Source organism: Camelus ferus, chromosome 20, assembly GCF_009834535.1.
Source record: "Camelus ferus isolate YT-003-E chromosome 20, BCGSAC_Cfer_1.0, whole genome shotgun sequence".
In the NCBI taxonomy this organism is placed as follows: Eukaryota; Metazoa; Chordata; class Mammalia; order Artiodactyla; family Camelidae; genus Camelus; species Camelus ferus.
In genome coordinates, this window is record NC_045715.1 from 18,308,762 (window position 1) to 18,325,050 (window position 16,289).

Here is a 16,289-nt window from a genome sequence, read left to right on the forward strand (position 1 = left end):
CAGAGGATCTTGGAAGCTGTCAAAGTATTTAGGTTATATGCAGTGTTTTGAATCATACTAGGCATTTTGTTTTATTTAATATGATTTTCATTCCTTAGACTTAAAAACTTAACCATTGGACCTATTGAAAGATAAACTGAGGCACATTAAAATTTATAAGAGCTTATTTGAGCAAGCATCCATTCAAATCAGGAAGGGTCAAACAAAAAGTGGTTAGGAGGCTCTGCAGAAGCTGGGGGGAAGACTTTTATAGAGAAGAGGTCAGTAGCAAAGTAAAGAAATTATTTGATTGGCTATAACCTTAGATTGCTTTATGTGGGAAAGCCTTGTTGGCTCATTATAAAGTGTTGTTCTTAAATTTTATTTTCTCAGGTTCCAGGGCACTGATTCTGTCTTAGGTTTTGGTTTGCTTATGTAGGCTACCAAGGCATTTAGAGTCACCCCAGTCTAACAGCCTCCTTGTTTAATTCTTTCAACAAATCCCTAACAAATTGCACTTTCCTTTTACAGAATAGTATAAAAACATATAGTAGGTTTTTATAATTACAGAGAATAAAATAAATATATATAAACCACAACCTTCTTTTTTTAAAATTAAGTATCATCATTTGCTCTAAATTTGTTCTCCACAAATTCACCTTGTCCTTATCTTGAGTACTGTAGAATCATAAGCCAGAAAAAAAAAAAATAGGAAAAATATGAACATCTTAACCACCTCCCTTTAAGACAGCCAGTTATTCCTGGCTTTGAATTTGCCTTTATCTGGAGACATTCTCCGGGTGGATAGTCATAAGGATGGCAGAAGTCATAGACCCAAAAGTGGAGAATGTGGACATCGATCCCACTACCTCTCACTTGCAAAGCAAGGGCTCTACCATTTAAGCTAATTTCCCTTTGCCAGGGAGATTGTCATCAATATCATCTCCACATCCATATATTTTCCATGCCTTCCTGGATCCATTGGTAACTTTATGCCCACCATGGTCGAACTGTATGGAATGGAGGTGAGACAATAAACAGCCTCAGGCAGAAACCTCGGACCATCGATTGAAGGAAAGTGAAAAAGTTAGACCTGGCAGGTTGCAGAAGGGAAGCTCTAGCTTCACCCTAATTTGAGGCCTAATTCTTGGGCCTCACCACAGAGGAAGAGAAGGCCCAGTGCAGGACCACTCTAATCAGTCAGAATTAATTTCTATTCTTGTTCCTTCATCTATGCATGGTGTTCATTTTTACAAAACAGTGAGATGGAGCTCCTCCTTCTTTCTTTGAATTATTTTCTCTTTAGTGTTGAATTTCTTAATGTTTTCAGTACCTGATCCCTTGGAAAACCGAGTGAAAGTTGGACAAATTCGCCCCTAGAAATACAGGTGTTTGAGGAAAAATCAGAATCCATGATTCCTCGGTTGTGAGTGACCCGGGAGAAGAGCCCCTAGAGTTAAGGATTCTTCTCTAGCAATTTCACCCTAAAGCACCGAAGAAGCGGCAATAACACAGAATGGAAACTGAAACATACTCAGATCCATCGTTTAATTCTCCAGACCGTTTTATTCATCACGACTTAGGAGTCCTGAGGTCGGCTCTGAAACCTCTGCCCCTTCGGGCTCCGGGCCGCGCCCTGGGCCGCAAGATAAGGTTCCCCTGATGCGGGAGGGTGACAGCAAACTCTGCTTCCGACCTGGTTGGTCGGGCGACGCCTACCGCCTGCCCGGACTTGATGCTGAAGTACCAGGCAGCCCGAGAAAGGGAGTGGAGGCCCAGGCAAATGTGTTTCTACTGCATCTCAACCACTTTAAGGACTCCTGTGAAAGCTAAGCCCGTTTTTTTTTTTTTTTTGTTTTGTTTTTTGTTTTTGTTTTTTACCCCCGTCGCAGCTTTTCCACTCCAGTTCTTTGTCCGTTCATGTGGAAGCTAGCCATCTCCACAATTTCCAGACGTTTCCAAGCCATCTCCTTCTTAAGAGTCTTTCTGTCCAAGATGGAGTTCCCAAGCATAAACTCTGAAATAAAGTACACCAGAGGCTAGCACACAAGAAGGATAACAGTTGGACACCCGGGGACGAGGTGGCCGAGTGGTTAAGGCGATGGACTGCTAATCCATTGTGTTCTGCACGCGTGGGTTCAAATCCCACCTTCGTCGGATGTGTACTTCTTTTGGTGTGAGGGGGATTTAGGAGTATTTTCTAAAGCTCTCCAGCACTTCCAGTTTGGGTCACGCTCTCTTCAAGTATCATCTGCTCAGTATGAAGGCTCCCTTCCTCTCACTTTCTATGAGCTCTGCCAAATCTCCCTACTTTCTATAAGCCTAAGTTCTTGCACTAACAGCACTGAGCAAATTTTGTGGATTGTTTCTCAGCTTTACCCAATCTAACATATTGTTCTCTTGATACTTAGCAGACTCCATGAAGGGGCTTTTGTTTTCAACCAATTCAAAATTAGGAAAATTAATTGATCAAGGGCTTTGAACACTGGATCTTTTAAACAATTGACCAATTTTCCCCCCAAAATTGTTGTTTCTCTTTACAATGCCACTAATACTTGAGTAAGTCAGATTCTCCAGTACAAAGGACAATCTAGTTTCACAAATATTATATGATATCATTTATACGTGGAATCTAAAAAAATAATAAAAATGAATCTATATACAAAACAGAAACAGACTCACAGACAGAAAACAAACTTGGTTATCAAAGGGGAAAGGGGAGGATAAATTAGGAGCATGGGATTAACAGACAGAAACTAATATACATAAAATGGATAAGCTACAAAGTTTTACTGAACAGGGAACTATATTCAATATCTTGTAATAATCTATAATGGAAAGTAATCTGAAAAATATATATATAACTGAATCACTTTGCTGTACACCTGAAACTAACACAATATTGTAAATCAACTATACTTCAATAAAAAGATACATTCACTGTTTAGGAAATCAGAAAATATAAAAAGATATAAAATGAAACTCTACCTACTATGCTTCCATTTACCTAGTTTCTCTCAAAACAGGTAACCATTCTTACAGTTCATTTTTATTATTCCAGAGAGTCTTCATGTACATAACATCAAATTAAATATATTTTACTCCTACTTGAATACTATTACTCTAGCATTGCTTTTCTTTTATTGACTAAAATCTACCATGAACACCATTCCAAATCAGCACATTTCGAATTTGTGCATTCTTTCATAAGTTTCATAAAATCCTTTGTAAGAATGGATATTTATGGATATTTTAAAATAACCAGAAAAATAGACTCTGGCTGGATATTTAAGATTTTTTTAAGAATTAAATCTGCAATGTATAATATGTTTCCTACTCTAATTGTCACATGAGCAATTATATCTATAGGATCAGGTACTAGAATTGGAACTATTGGATCAAACGGTAAATGAACTAATAGTTTGATAGAATTTTCCAAATTGTTTTCCAGCTCCTTACTACTGGAATCTTGGTAATGAAAGAGCCATCTTACAAACATGAGAATTTAAGCTACATCTTGAAGGTGGCAATATGGAAAATGAGAATATGACTGAGTTCCTGTAGATTTCTATGATCTATGTCCACTCAGGGCTGAAGACACCCAAGTTTCTTGTATAAGAATATATGTTTCACTATATGTTTAAATGTATTTGTTATATATTCAAGCCACTCATACAAGTTTTGTTTTTATACACAGCATAGCAAAACTAACCATTATTTCAAGCTACTTTACTGAAGGGATCAATGAAATTGACATTTTTCAAGTTTTATTGAACATGTCAACATTTAACCATATGTCCATCTCTATGAATCTGCACAAATGGGCTGAGAAATGCAAAACCAAGGGTTAAAGTTTCTAGAATATTTAATGTTATGGACTTAATGTCAGAGGAGGAAACAAAGCATAAAGAAATAATACAATCTAGCCAATAAAAGAAAAGAAAAGAAAGCATCAGAAGAAGAACACTTTGAGCAGCTCTTATCTCAGGGGGGGTTTGGTAGAAAATCTTGGAGTTCTGAATGTAGAGGACATGCTTGTGGTGATTGTGCAGAAGAAGTATCACGTAGACACTAGTCCAGCCCATGATACATTGAAACAGAGCATCTCGTAGGGCCATCGGAATGAGCAAAACCCACTTTATTATCTGGCTTCTTGGTAGATAAAAACAATAGATGTCATGTCTATTAATTTGTGATCTGTTTATGGTGTTGATGTTTTTGATATAATACAGTAAGTTCATGCTTATCAAAGAATTGAGTATCCAAAAGAGGAGAAATAAAGAAAGGATATGCCATGTAGACCTTAGATTGAGCCTCACCCGCATGGAGACTCTGGGACTGATGATGATAGCCTGGACCACAGTGAGGAGGCTGGTGGTACAGATTGAAAGGCCCCGTGCCACCCTTTCTAGATAAACAATAGTCTTGCAGCCTACATCATCTAGGACATTTATCAAACCAAAAGTTGTTATTGTCTTTACAGTTCCCTTGGAAAAAAGAGTTATGAGATTTGAAAAAGCTAAATGGATAATAATTAGATGTATAGATTTTTTCTCAGTATCCCAAAAGAAAGCACACATATGATTCACCAAAACAAAGGTTCCCCAGAATGCCAGGTCCACTTACAAGGAGGAATATTGTTCCTTTAACAATGATCAAAATCATTTCTTACTTCATGGGCAGATATTCTTTGGAGCCAGCAAACACCTCTCAAAGAGAGAAACAGTGGTGATGGTATGTATCTGCAAAGAATGATTCATATTTTAGAGTTTTTCTGGTGAATCAGGGACACTGACCCAAGGGTCATGATATATGTTGACACAGCAATTTTTTGTCCAAAGAACTATTCATTTCCCTATGGGCACTCTTGTGGCGGATTCTACATGGCCTAAAATATCAGCTTGGGGATGAATATTCAACAATTTAAATTTGGAACACAGATTTTTTTTCTAAGTACCAAATCAGCAAAACCAACCTCCTTGTTCAAATCTTTATATATCCCACATACACTCAATCACAGCAAGTGCTGAACTGAACTATAAATTACCCCAACTTGAATTTACCCCTCTGTTTTCTGATTTGTTTTATGACATCTCCATCAGCCAATTCCAAAAACCAGAGGCTTCCTTAACCGCTTTACCTCCCCACACCACAATAGGCACTTACACAGCCCTATTGCTTTAACTTCTTTTGTATCTCATAGATGAGCCTTGTTTCATCTTTTGTAATACCCCTACTTATGGTCAACATCCATTATATATGTCATTTTAATTAGTGTAGCAGTCTTCTGGTTTGTCTCCTGGTTCCCATTATTATGTTTCTGATACATAACCTTAGTATTTCTGGAGTTAGCTTTTAAAACCACAAGCTTTTTCTGTGAGTTCACTGCTTATACGTTTTCAGTGGGTTTTCCTAGTTTTCAACGTCAAATTAAACTGCATAGATCCCAACTTTTAAAGTCTAATTAGCCAAAGATCTCCAGAAAGAAGGCTGTGGGCTGAACAAAATCAGATGTACTGACTGGATGCAGCCTGGGCAAGGGGTTTGGGGGAACCTTGGAACTCTGCTCCACAAGGGTCTTTATGAGAGGTCTCCGTTCCATTGAGGAATCTGAGGAGAATCTGGGGGAAGCCTGGATCAGTTCAAGACATGTTTATGTTTCCCAAGGGAGGTTAGGAAAAGCTGATTGACTAGGGATTGGGTGCTGTCATGAGACAAAGGCAGTTTATATATTAGAGCTCCCAGTCAGTGAATATAACAAAGTAGGTTGGGGCATTATTAACTTAAAAATAGAGTAATCACTTGAACAGAGTGATCATAACTTTCTAGTTATTATGGTATTTACAGATGATGAATAACTTTGGAGAAACAATTTAGATAAGTCAGCAGCCAGTTTTACCTATGTCTGTTCTCCCAATCTGGTTAACAATAGGAATGATTTGATCTTATTAGCCCAAGCTGATTTTCACTTTTTTCAAACCTAGATAAAAATTTGCTCTTTCACTACTAATCTCTCTAATCTCACTTCTCACCTAGAAAATTATATTAAACTACTAACAATTTCCCTCAAACAAAAGAAACCAGATGTTTGATTTAACTCACCAGATTTGCATATGTTCTTTATATTTGGAAAGACTTTTTAACAAGCTTTCATCTCCGTCCATATCCTACCAGTCATTAAGGGCTTACCCTAGATTTATCCTTGTCCTGAAGGTCTCTGGCAGCATGAGCTGCATGAACCTAGGCTTGTATCCAGGTTTGGTACCAGGTAACCTCATGACTTGGGGAAAATTGTTTATTGTCTTTCAGCCTCCATTTCATCCCTGACAAATGGGGAGGCTAACCCCTGCGCAAAATAACTCCCTTGCTTAGTCAGAGAGAGAAGCAGGATTTATGCTTCTGAGGGAAATTTCATATGGCACAATGTAATAATTGGTCAGGTGTACTCACCCTGGTTTCTGCTGTGCAGTCAAGTTCTTTGTCATCCTCCTGGAAGGTGAGGGTCCCTCCCTAGGCCATATTTGTACCTCCTGGATTTGAGGAGCTCTTGGCTAACATAAACTGTAACAAGACTTCAATTTTCAAAGTTGTCACCCTGTCGGAGAGAAGGAAACCCTCTGCAGAATCTCAGTCCCTGAAGTATAGCTGTCCCTCTCCCTCCACAATTACAAAAATTGTTTGGCTCAGAGTCTTCTCAGTCTTAATTAGGGTTTAATTATATTAATAGGAAGAATGTGCAGTGAGAAAATCAACAACTAGGCAGGCTTCCCTGTCCAACATTTTCCATTTTTCTGGTCCTCTTCTGACCTCCCAAAGCTCTGAATCAGAAATGGGACCAACTTCTGAGATACATAATAAGTCACTTTCCTTTCTAAAAGCCTTCTTAAATCACAGCAGTATTATAAATGATGACTGCCACTGGAGAGTCTGCTTTCTGAGCACATTCCACCTATGGATCTGGATAAGAATCACCATGCTGTTCTTATGCACACTGGGTTTGGAGAAGGAAAAATGATTTTCTCTCTACCCTTTTGTGTTCTAAGCTGAGATCTCAATGATAAAAGACAGAATAATAAGAGAAAAACAAGCAGATATTTATTGTCATGTATACCTCACGCATACATGGAAGATATCCAGAGAAAAATGAGTAACTCCCTGAGATGGCTTATAATTTGGGCATAAACACCATTTTAATAGGGAAAAAGGAGGCAGGATATAAGCCTCTTAAGAAAGAGTAAATGATTTTCAAGAAAGATAAAAATAATTGGTCAGGTGTACTCACCCTGAATCCTGCTGTGCAGTCAAGTTCTTTGTCATCCTTCTGGCAGGTGAGGCCCACGCCACCCAGGCCATATTTGTACCTTCTAGATTTGAGGAAATCAGTTAGGAGTGGTTATTATATAACTGATGAGAGGAGGGAGAAAAATTTTGTAATTTGAATTTAACTTAAGAGGTCATCATAAGGACCCCAAAATGTATATTAGTTGTCAATTAAATAGAGTTATATTGATTAAATAGTCAAGAAAACTGGGGTTTATCCTTTTTACTCTGAAATATGGAAAAAGAAAAAATTCCCTCTAAGCTTTATTTGTGCCACAATTGCTTTTTTTTCCCTACCCATAAATGATGAGCCTATTGTTGCTGAAACATTGGCCTCCATACCCTGGTTACTGAATTGAGACTCAAAGACTGAGTTTTGGATGAAGTAGAAAAGGCAGACTTATTTCTTTGCCAGGCAAAGGAGGTCACAGTTGGGTAATGCCTCAAAGACCGTGAGCCTGCTGGGGAGAGAAGGCGGGGGATTTCATAGTACAAGTTCAAGAGATCAAGGGGTAGAGCTAGTTTCCATAGAGATCACAGGCTGGGTAACAAATTGCTACAAAGTTGTTCTTGTTTTTGCAGATGCAGTGGTCCCCTTCCCTTTGCTGTGTATGAAGTTCACCTCCCACTTTGGGACTTTATTAATATTCTTGTGCCTAGAACAAAGGATGCATAGGAAAGGGCTCCATGGGAAAGAGCTCTAGAGAAAAATTTGTGCAGTTTAAAGTCAGATTGATAGATGTTTTTAGCCTTTTAAGCAAGCTGTTGCTTGGGATCCCCTGCTGCAGGCTGAGGTCTGTAGCTTGAACAACAGGATACAAGGAAACCACAACAGATCAAGAGGAAGGCACTGAGGTCAAGAGCAGGGCACTGGGAGCAAGAGCAGTGATCCCTGCATGCAGCACCATGAGGGGGTTGGGCAGACCACCCAAGCCTCCCTCCTCTCCAGCCCATCCCTGGTCAGCAAGAGCGTGAGGAAAAAAATCTTTAAGCCATTATTCAGTTAAACAGTTACAAACACCATTACAGATATCAGATGGTCACTGTTGCTCATTTCTATCAATTTGGTAATATTTACAAAGATAACAGTATTTTATGTGATGAATATGAAAGTTGTAATGGGCTATCATCACAACAAATGAAAAAGCATTCACCAGCTATCCCTGAGGAAGTTCTCTGGCAGTTGAACCCAAATCTTGCCATCTTAAATAGTCTAAAAATAATAGATGTTGGGGAGTTGACTTTTTGATGGGAGATGTGAGAGAACATAGAATGAAATCTCAACTGAGTTAGAAAAGTAACAGCAATACTTATCCAGATAGCCAGTTAGAATGAGTCTCTCTAAGGACAGAAATTCTTATTTGTCTTTGATAATAGGCCCTAACATAGAGTTGACACTGAGTAGTTATTAAATCGAAATTTGGTGAATGAGGTTTGTTTTCACTTGTGAAATTTTCCACCTGTTGTTCTAAGTTGTCTTCTACAACTCTATTTTTATGCCATTCCTTCTATTTTCCAAAAGAGTTGAGTTCAATTATGAATATAATCATAATCAACACAACTAAGCATCTTATTACACATGATCTTCATGGCCCAGACAAGGGCAGAAGACACCTCAGCAAAATAACTGGAATATAAATTACATATGGGTTCCCTATTGTGTGTAATGATGCTGTAATAGATAAGAACAAATCTGACCACATATTAGAGCTGTTCCTTTGACTTTTAACTCTGTGCTCTGTTTCCTGGGCTTAGTTGTGCTGGTTCTGCACCTTTTGTAAAAGAATGTTGCTTTCAGCCTGAAATATACAGGATAGCCTATTCTCAAGGCACTGACCTCTAAGGGTATTAACACTTCTCCATTCATATAAAGATTAAAAGTTGCAGAATAGAAAATAACATTTGTTTCATTGGAGGTTTACAAGGATACCATGACCTGACCTACATGGATAGCTACAAGAACAAAGGATTCCAACACCAAGAAGTTTGGAACAAGCACACCCACTCCCCTTTCAGTATAAAAGGAGCCTGAATTCTGACTTGGGGAAGATGGTTCTCCAGGACATTACTCTGTCATCTTCTCAGTCTGCCAGCTTTCTAAATAAAGTCATTTTTCCTTGCCCCAACACCTCATCTCCCAATTTATCTGACTGTTAGGTGGCGAGCAGAATGAATTTGGACTAAGTAACAAGCTGCTTTTTAGTAATCTTTACATAATGCCCTTTGCTTAGAGGCTCAGTTCCCACTGGTGTAAAAGTAAGTGAATTATTTTTTATCCCCAGGAAATTTGGATTGAAAAGGGGAAAAATATATTACACTATGGAAATGCAGAGAGAACAAGAGTCTGCGGTTGGAAGTGGAGGTTGCTCTGTGAAATGTGTGACCCCAAGACCATTGTGTTGAGTTTAGAAATTAGTAAACTAATCTCTTTGGCTGATTTCAAGATGAAGGGAAGTGCCCTAAATTGTGTGTCAAGGAATTGAATCTTTGGGAAATCTTTGGATTCAGTTGAAGAATTATTTTCTGTAATGAAACATTCAGTCTTTGACTTAAGGTCTCATTATAGTCCTATGTCAGGGGACCCATCTGTACTTGAACATAAGATGCTACTTCTTGAAGAGAAGAACATGTTTTCATGGAATGCTAAGTCTGAACCATAGGCACATAGCTTGAGTTTGAGGGCAGTTAAGAATTATTTCTTCTCCTGGGCAGATGTTTCAGAGAAACCAGTCAAGATTTGTTTAAACTTTCAAGGTACAAAGCAAGTAGTTGGACTGCAAGAAGAACTTCACTATTCTAACATTAAGTGGGTAGGAATAGAAAGAGGAATGCCTAATAACCTCATACTTATTTGGATCCATGAAGCAAATCCTTGTTAGAACTTAAATGGAGAGCTAGTTTAAATCCAGTCTCCCTTTCACAAAGGATTGGTTTCTCTCCTCACATATGTAAGAAAACCATTGTTTTCACTTGTCTTTGTAAAAGAATTTCATTTTTGGTAAAAAAAAAATACAAATAAACAGGCACTCTATAAATAATAATAGAGTAATTAAAAGAGTGAACTGAATGGGGGAAATTTTTTTAAAAAATTTTGAAGGCAACAAATACAGTTCAGCCAAATGAAACTGAAAATATGTATTAGTGCAATGCATACATGTTTATATGGATTTAAAATGTACTTTGGGTATATCAGCTAATGGCCCATTGTGAAAAGTTTGACTTTCACCAGAAATTTTGGTAAGTTAGTAAACCCATCAAATACTAACATCTTGGTACCCCGGAAAAATTAGTGTTAAGAAATCCAACTCAAATCAATTGAAATTTGCAGAGATTAGGAATATGCATTCTAAGGAACTTCTGGTAGCCAAAATTATTCCTTGTTAGAGCAAATGGTCTAGGAGCCCCTCAGTAGTGGTAATATCCAACTTTCAAAAAGGATAAAAGTAAGGAAAGGAAAACTGCAGAACACTAATTTTTCTAATAGAATTGAATTAAAAGCTAAATGAAAATGAGTTAAGTTACTTAGAGTAGTTTAGCAAAGTAGAAGGAAAGAGAAGTAACAGGTCAAAATTTCCTACAGGTGACTATCACGGTGATTTAAGCTACCAACAGGCCGTGCACAGGAACAGCGCTTTCAACTGTTTCATTTATATAAGTGAATCATGGGAAATAAAATCTTATCAAGGACAAATTATTTGTAGAATAAACAAAATTTAAAAGCATATTTGAATCTAATTATTCTTATATTAAATATGGGTGAACGCATTTCATAGGTGGCTCGTTGGTCTAGGGGTATGATTCTCGCTTCGGGTGCGAGAGGTCCCGGGTTCAAATCCCGGACGAGCCCACTTCCTTTTCGCCCAATTAGAACAAAGAATCTGAAGAAGTATTTTCTCTAATACCCTTGCCAAAAAGATGACCTCTCATCACATTGACAATGGGACTGTCTTCGGAGCAGCAGTTCTCCTTGATTGGGAGGTATCTGGAGAGTTGAATTGCTTTCACGGGCGCGGGCCCAGACCAGCTCTCCTGTAGGTCCCTTCTTAAATGTCAAGAAGGAAGGCCTTGGGCATCTAGTCTGTGCGTACGTGTGTACGTGTGTACGTGTGTACGTGTGTGCGTACGTGTGTACGTGTGTACGTGCGTGTGTACGTGTGTACGTGCGTGTGCGTACCTGACCCAGGGGCGGGGAGGGGAGTCGCGAATTTTGGTCAACCCGTACCTTCCTTCCTCTCGTAGAGACCTTATTTTTCATGTCTACTGCCATCTCCAACTTGAGGGATCATTTTTCTGACTCGCAGCATTTACTACTCCCTGCCACACAGACTAAAGAACAAGTCATCCCAGCTGCTGCTTCCACCGCTCCCACTGTGGTAATTAGGATGAGACTCCCGTCTCTTTCCCTGCGTTGCGCCTAGACTTGCATTCTCTGGTCAGAGTTCATTCACTTATTCATTCAACTAATGAATATTCAGTGAATACTGCGTGTCATTCTCTGCTGGGTACCAGGGATGCAGTGGTGGACAAAGAATAAAAAATGATTTTGTTTCTACGGAATTTAGTATCACAAGTAACTAAATATTTACAATTATCATGTGTTTTAGAAGAACTATAGAATTCCCATAGAAACACATAGCACCAGGGCCAACCTGTATATTCTGGGGAATATTACCGGCCAAAGTTTGTCACCGGGAGAGAAAAACCACGAGGAGCAATCATTAACACTGGAAATTCAAAGTCTTCCCCACCCCAAACTTGGCAACTTACTAGTACCTTCTCCTTGGCCCAGGAAAAGCTCTCACTGTGAAATTGTTGAAAATGCTCAGGTGAATTGATTAATATTGAAATTTGAAAGATGAAAAATTAGGTGGAGGAAGGTATTAATCCAGTCACTTTGCTCATGCTAGTTAAATTATTTCCTCAGAAAAACCATGTAGTTTTGTGGCCAAAACTGAAAGTGGACACCTCCCCGCCCGCCCCAGACACACAATTTCTTCCTTGCTTCATGGTACAACTGGGGCTCATCTTGGAGTTCTGAAATCGTGTGGGTCTTTTTACCTTTCCTTATTCTGTTTTATCTTTCCTTGATCAGTTTTGGGAGCTCATTAAGTATGAAGGTTCAGGTCCTTATTCAGAAGTGGTATATAATATATTGTCTCTTTATATATGAGTATACATTTATAATTCATTTGTAATTTAATATAATTTTATAACTTGGAGTAGATGGTGTTATTCATTAAGTTTGAAATTCAAAAGGAACGTCCTCCAACCTCTGTCCTTTCTCAGAATTCAGAAAGTCAGTTTTATGTCATCTAAGCAGGTTGAATGACACTTCTTCAAGGGCTTTTACTATCCCAGGAAGGATAAGCTAAAGATATTGTTTGATACTAAATTATAGCATAGGCAGATAACTTTATGATGAAGCCCAAGTCAAAAACTGGACTCATTATCTCATTTTCAGTTATTTTTAGGGCCTAATTATATCTATAGAACAGCAACCAAAGATCACGAGACATCCAAAGTTAATGTCAAATATGAAAGATAAAAGTGAACTAAAAATAGAGGAAAATATTATGCAGAGACGAGAAAACGTCTCAGGAAAGTTATTATGTCCATCCTTTTTTAAGAGACAGTGAGAGAATGCTGTAGAAGAGGATAACTCTTAAGTATAGTAGTCTCCTAAAATTGAAACTGTGAGAGTAGATGTGAAAAACTTAGCAGAGTAATTGGAATAAAATGTAAAGGCTATCCTCCAGAATATGGAGTAAAACTACGAAGGCACACTCCAGCAGTCATGCTCCTTGGTATATACCCAAATGAGTTGAAAACATATGTCCACAAAAACACCTGCACATGAATGTTTATAGCAGCTTTATTCATAATTGCCAATACTTAGAAGCAACCAAAATGCCCTTCAATACATGAGTGGACAAACTGTGGTACACCTATATAGTGGAATATTATTCAGTAATAAGAAGAAGTAAGCTATCAAGCCACAAAAGGGCATGAGGGAAACTTAAAACATATTACTAAGTGAAAGAAGCCAATTTGAACATGCTGCCTACTGTATGATTCCAACTATATGACATTCTGGAAAAGGTAAAACTACAGAAATAGTAAAATAATCTACAGTTCTGAGGGGTGTGAGGGGTGTAGGGTTGAAGTTGTGGAGCATAGGGCAGTGTAATTATTCTGTATGATATAATGATGGACATCTCATTATGCATTTGTCAAAACCCATAGAGTGTATAACCTGAAGAGTGAACCCTAATGTGAATCATGGACATTTGTTAATAATAATGTAGTAATATTGGTTCATCAGTTGTAACAAATGTACCACAATAATATTAGATACAAATAATAGTAGAAACTGTAGGTGTGGGGAGGAGATATGTATGAACTCTGAACTTTCATATTTATTTTTCTGTAAACCTAAAACTGTGTAAAAAATAATCTATTAAAATATATAAACAGAATGTAACTAGGAGAGAATGATTTTTTTTTAAAGTGTAGAGGAAACATCATGGAGGTTTAAAATTCAAATAGAAGAAATTCCAGGAAAGAAAAAGAGAGAGAATAGAGAACACATAAGTGAGAACATTAACAACAAAAAAGTCAAGCTAATGAAATACGTGATTTTCCAAATTTAGTGATATAATAGAGTTTCCAGAACAATGAATGAAAATAGAAACACACAAAGGCATATCTTCCAGTTACCTCAGAACATCAAGGACAAAGAAATCATCCTGAATGAGAAAAAGACTAATTACAAATGAAGCATAGTAATTAGAGTGACTTTGTAATTCTCAAAAGCAATACTGGAAGTTGAAAGAAAATGGAGAACTCTTTCAAAATCCTTGAAGAAAATATTCCTTAGGCTAATATTCCATACCCAAATAAGAATTCAATCAAGTGTTAGAGAAGCATAAAAGATATTCTCCAACACGCAAACATTCAAAAATCTTATACCCAATGAACTCTTTCTCAGGAAGCTATCTACAGTGTGCTCCACCAAAAGGAGAAGGCAAATTAAGACAGCAAAGACTTGGGAAATGGGGTATCCAAAGCCAGTGGCAGAGGAAAAAAGTGTACAGGATGATGGTGAAAGAAGACACCAGGATGAAAACTGTATAGAAAGTTTAGAAAGCACCTAATTAATTTTCCCGGCAAAACTTTTATGGTTATTTGTGGTTAACTTGAGAAAAAAATTCTAATGTTCAAGAAACAAAATATCATGAGAGATCAGTGAATGATATTTGCCAGTCATAATATATGAACATGAATAAACATTATGATAAAATTATACTAGGAAGAAAGATTAATAGGAAAGGTATATGGTGGCATTTAAGGTAAGGAAAGAGAAGTAAATCTCCTTTTTGTATAAAGGTTAACCAATAGAAAATGCTAAACTTAAAAAAATAAAAAAGTAGAAATATAAACATATGTATTTGTTAGAACACAATTTTGTCTTTGTAACAGAGACCCCAATGAACTGTAGCTTAAAGAAAGCAGACATTTTGCACAGCAATGGAAACCAGAAATAAAACAAGAAGAAAACCTACGGAATGGGAGAAAATTTTTGTAAGTGAAACCGACAAAGGCTTGATCTCCAGAATATATAAGCAGCTCATACGACTCAATAAGAAAAAAATAAACAACCCAATCCAAAAATGGGCAGAAGACCTAAACAAGCAATTCTCCAAGGAAGACATACAAATGATCAAAAAGCACATGAAAAAATGCTCAATATCACTAATTATCAGAGAAATGCAAATCAAAACTACAATGAGGTATCACCTCACACCAGTCAGAATGGCCATCATTCAAAAATCCACAAATGACAAATGCTGGAGAGGCTGTGGAGAAAGGTGAACCCTCCTACACTGCTGGTGGGAATGCAGTTTGGTGCAGCCACTATGGAAAACAGTGTGGAGATTCCTCAAAAGACTAGGAATAGACTTACCATATGACCCAGGAATCCCACTCCTGGGCTTGTATCCAGAAGGAACCCCACTTCAGGATGACACCTGCACCCCAGTGTTCATAGCAGCACTATTTACAATAGCCAAAACATGGAAACAGCCTAAGTGTCCATCAACAGGTGACTGGATAAAGAAGAGGTGGTATATTTATACAATGGAATACTACTCAGCCATAAAAACGGACAACATAATGCCATTTGCAGCAACATGGATGCTCCTGGAGAATGTCATTCTAAGTGAAGTAAGCCAGAAAGAGAAAGAAAAATACCATATGAGATCGCTCATATGTGGAATCTAAAAAACAAAGACAAAAACAAACAAACAAAAACAAAGCGTAAATACAGGACAGAAATAGACTCATAGACAGAGAATACAGACTTGTGGTTGCCAGAGGGGTGGAGGGTGGGAAGGGATAGACTGGGATTTCAAAATTGTAGAATAGATAAACAAGATTACACTGTATAGCACAGGGAAATATACACAAAATGTTATGATAACTCACAGAGAAAAAAATGTGACAATGAGTGTGTATATGTCCATGAATAACTGAAAAATTGTTCTGAACACTGGAATTTGACACAACATTGTAAAATGATTATAAATCAATAAAAAATGTTAAAAAAAAAAAAAAGAAAGCAGACATTTACTGATCTTGCATGTAATAGTTTGAAGGTATAATCGATCCCAAGATGATACTTTGACTCCATGTTGTTGGCTCCAGTCTTTTAGCTCATGGCTCCCTCCTTCCTGTGGGTTGCTGGGTCCAATCTCTTTATATTTCATGACATTCCTATTATGTTGTCTTTTCCAGCAAGCAGATACAATAGGAAGAGAGAAGTGGATGATATTTCTTTCCCCTTCTGGAAATAACCTGGAAGTTTTACATTCTTTTTCTCTTTAACGCTCTAATTTAGAAATTAGTCACATGACCCTGCTTAGCACCAAGGAAGTTTGTGCATTGTAATCTTCTCATGAGTGGCTATAAACTCTACTAAATTTCCATTTGTT

The 16,289-nt window shown here is 37.6% G+C and overlaps 2 non-coding genes across 2 annotated transcripts; both read left to right on the plus strand.

The window, feature by feature from the left end:
- Nucleotides 1–2,054: 2,054 nt before the first annotated feature.
- TRNAS-GCU lies at nucleotides 2,055–2,136 on the plus strand. Its single transcript has one exon. It is a non-coding gene; the product is annotated as a tRNA-Ser (tRNA).
- An 8,938-nt stretch (nucleotides 2,137–11,074) lies between these two features.
- TRNAP-CGG lies at nucleotides 11,075–11,146 on the plus strand. The gene has a single exon. It is a non-coding gene; the product is annotated as a tRNA-Pro (tRNA).
- Nucleotides 11,147–16,289: the final 5,143 nt, after the last annotated feature.